Source organism: Boleophthalmus pectinirostris, unplaced genomic scaffold (assembly GCF_026225935.1).
Source record: "Boleophthalmus pectinirostris isolate CB_2022bp ecotype Guang Dong unplaced genomic scaffold, ASM2622593v1 HiC_scaffold_742, whole genome shotgun sequence".
Classification (NCBI taxonomy): domain Eukaryota; kingdom Metazoa; phylum Chordata; class Actinopteri; order Gobiiformes; family Gobiidae; genus Boleophthalmus; species Boleophthalmus pectinirostris.
Genome location: NW_026571491.1, coordinates 1 through 3619, shown reverse-complemented (window position 1 = coordinate 3619; position 3619 = coordinate 1). Strand labels below are relative to the sequence as shown.

At 42.2% G+C, this 3619-nt stretch overlaps 1 long non-coding RNA gene across 1 annotated transcript; it reads right to left on the bottom strand.

The window, feature by feature from the left end:
• Positions 1-1909: 1909 nt before the first annotated feature.
• LOC129412239 (uncharacterized) lies at positions 1910-2717 on the bottom strand. The gene is made up of 2 exons (XR_008633620.1): positions 2295-2717; positions 1910-2196 (listed from the first exon to the last, which is right to left on the bottom strand). It is a non-coding gene; the product is annotated as an uncharacterized LOC129412239 (long non-coding RNA).
• Between the last annotated feature and the right edge of the window lie 902 nt (positions 2718-3619).

The window sequence follows — 3619 nt, the reverse complement described above, 5'->3', positions numbered from 1 at the left end:
ACAAACATTTATTCAGACAGGAGTCGTCCACATGTCTTCACACGTCTCAATGCCGACACAGTCAGAACTATAGAAAAGAACAAATCAAACCAAAATAAAATGGAATTAATTAACATGAACTTACTGAAAAAACAACTTATTTATTACTATATATTTATTTGACTAAATAATTAATATGAATATTACAAAGCGTGTGTGTGTGTGTATAAATATATAAACCGGCCTGCTTCTTGACTCCCCTTGTTTTTCAGCAGCTTGAGCTCATTTCAGTGTAATGTGAAATAAATAATAATAATAATAATAATAATAATAATAAAAACAATAATAAAAAAACAATAATAAAAAACAAAAAAACATACACACAAATACTACTAATAATAATAATAATACATACATACATACATACACATATATACATATTCTTCTAAAGTGTAGAAGTTTACCCTGGTTTTCAGTCTGAAAGCTCCTTCACCTCGGCTCGTAGCTGCAGAAGTTCCGCATGCAGCTTTTTGACGTCCAGGGAGGAATCCTCAGCATCATGAGAGAGCTGTTGTTCCCCATGTTTGACAGAGTGGCTCTGTGCTTCACTCTGTGTTTTTATTTCAGAACTTGGGCGTGTTCTCCTGATCTGCACTGTCATTGTTATACACAGTGTGACCAGCAGAGGGCAGAGTGAGTCTGTGACGGCTGCACGGCAAAAAAATTATAACTAGTTCAAAAGACGTTGTCGATATGTACAATGTTAATTCCAGATAGTCAAAGTGTTTAAATGTTAAAAGGATTTGCCATAAACAGTCTGTATAAGAGAAGTTCTAAGAGACAGTGGTGGAGTTTACAATTTGGGGGCCCTAGGCAATGTTTTTTTGTTTTATTGTTTTTATGTTTGTCTGTTTTTCCCCATCCCCACACGCACAGCTCTATTTGAATTATGTTGGATTAGAAACTTTTCTTATTAGTTCAGTCTCCTTTTAGAAAACCAGAACTAAAAGTAGTTTTGTTTTTTTGCCAGTACAATTACAGTTTTGTTTACATCCATTACATACGATTATGATTCTGCTGTGATTCTGTTCAAATCAGGGTCAATGTGACGAGTCCATTCTAACGTGACGAGGGAAATTCTTTGACAGTAAGAATGGATTTGACAATCAGATACTTGATGTTTTCTCATTTAAAAGTAAAAATACTCTCATTTAAAGTCATACTGAGAGAAAATCAAATTGCTCTGAGGCCTCAGTCGTTAGTAGCTCTGAGGGACATTGGTTGGGGGCCCCTCCAGGTTCGGGGGCCCCTCGCTGGACGCTTACTGTTGCCTAATGACAGCTCCGCCTCTGCTAATCGAGCGTGTCGTCGTCTCCACAGAGTTCAGCTCAAACGAAGCTCCCGTTGCCGCGGTTATAGGCTCAATATTTGTAAATCTGCCGCGAGTCTCATAGCAACACAAGAGCCAATCACGACGGAGGAGGTTAAATGTCCCGCCCTTCTCAGCGGAGAGCAGGAAGGAGTGCACAAGCTGTCAATCAAACCTGTTGCTAACACTAGTGGGAGGGGCCTCGGGGAATTAAGGCGTCTGATTGGTCCGTTATTTATGTTCAAATTTAGATTTAGGGACAAAATAGAGAAATAAAAAATTCATGATCCTGTGTCATAATCTGAACATTTAAGAGCAAACTGCCGAGGCCAGAGTCAGAAGGAGCACTTCCTGTTTGGAACGCGGTGGATAAAGTGTTAGTTGTGTCCATTTCTTTATACGGACTCTGAAAGTGACGCACACAGAGACACAGAGACACAGAGACACAGCTCCACACGCGTCACTCTCCGAGCGCCTTGACGACTCGACTCGTTTGGCCCATCACTAATAATATATATAAAGAGCAAAACTTTCTTCAACAGAACCAACACAATCACATCATTTAAATATTATAACCATTTATTTTTAGATTTTTTTATACTAAGATAAAAAAGTGAATCCATAAACGACATAATCCTCCTTTTGGTCCGTTCTCCAGGTCAGGTCCATCTCAGTCTGTTCATCTTTAAAATCCAGGTCTGTGCGCAGAAGTCCGACCGTCACGTGTGCAAATACTCGAGTAAAGTCTGTTTGAGGAGCAGCGTTTAAAGTTCAACCCAAACCTGACGCTCATCACCTCCTCTGACTCGAGAAGAAAGTGGAGATTTTGCTTTGAGTTTTCACTGGAGCTGGAAAAGAAAAACACGAGAGCTTCAGTGAGTCGTTTAAGAAAGACACAGACAAACAGATCTATTTTGTTGTTGCCTCATATTGTGTCTAAACTCACCAGAGTGACCAGAGTGACCAGAGTGACCAGAGTGACCAGAGTGACCAGAGTGGTCAGTGTTTATTAGTGCAGGAGTTTCCTCCGAGTCGTCGGTGCAGCGGCCGATGAGCGACTCCAGCAGGTTTTTAAACTGTTGTTTGTGACGAGGACGAAGGAACATCCCAAAACCTGAGACACACAAAGAGTCACACGTTACACAAACACACTGTGTGTAAAGGACTGTGGAGTGTGACCAGAGACTGTGTGTAAAGGACTGAGGAGTGTGATCACAGACTGTGTGTAAAGGACTGAGGAGTGTGATCACAGAGTGTGTGTAAAGGACTGTGGAGTGTGATCACAGACTGTGTGTAAAGAACTGAGGAGTGTGATCACAGACTGTGTGTAAAGGACTGAGGAGTGTGACCAGAGACTGTGTGTAAAGGACTGTGGGAGTGTGACCAGAGACTGTGTGTAAAGACTGAGGAGTGTGATCACAGAGTGTGTGTAAAGGACTGTGGAGTGTGATCACAGAGTGTGTGTAAAGGACTGAGGAGTGTGAACACAGAGTGTGTGTAAAGGACTGAGGAGTGTGATCACAGAGTGTGTGTAAAGGACTGAGGAGTGTGATCACAGACTGTGTGTAAAGGACTGAGGAGTGTGACCAGAGACTGTGTGTAAAGGCCTGTGGGAGTGTGATCACAGAGTGTGTGTAAAGGACTGTGGAGTGTGATCACAGACTGTGTGTAAAGGACTGTGGAGTGTGATCACAGACTGTGTGTAAAGGACTGTGGAGTGTGATCACAGACTGTGTGTAAAGGACTGAGGAGTGTGATCACAGACTGTGTGTAAAGGACTGAGGAGTGTGATCACAGACTGTGTGTAAAGGACTGAGGAGTGTGACCAGAGACTGTGTGTAAAGGACTGTGGAGTGTGATCACAGAGTGTGTGTAAAGGACTGAGGAGTGTGATCACAGAGTGTGTGTAAAGGACTGTGGAGTGTGACCAGAGACTGTGTGTAAAGGCCTGTGGGAGTGTGATCGCTGTTACAGTTTAAATACTGTCGATTTGAGCTCCTGAGACACACATGGGATAAATTTTGCATCTTGGAATCTGCTCGCACAAATATGATCCTTTAATCCTGCATGAACAGCCTCCCTCTAAGTTTTTGGCACCAAGTCCAAATTTGTTGCCAGTTGGTGAAGTTTTTCCAAATGCTGCAGTGAAGCTGCACAGTCCTGAGTGAGCTGGGGGAGTGTGTGCAGCAGATTCCAAAACACAAAGCTACTACTGTTTGGGAGTGAACGGCTCAACCTGAAAACACAACAAAAATAAAACATTCAGTATAA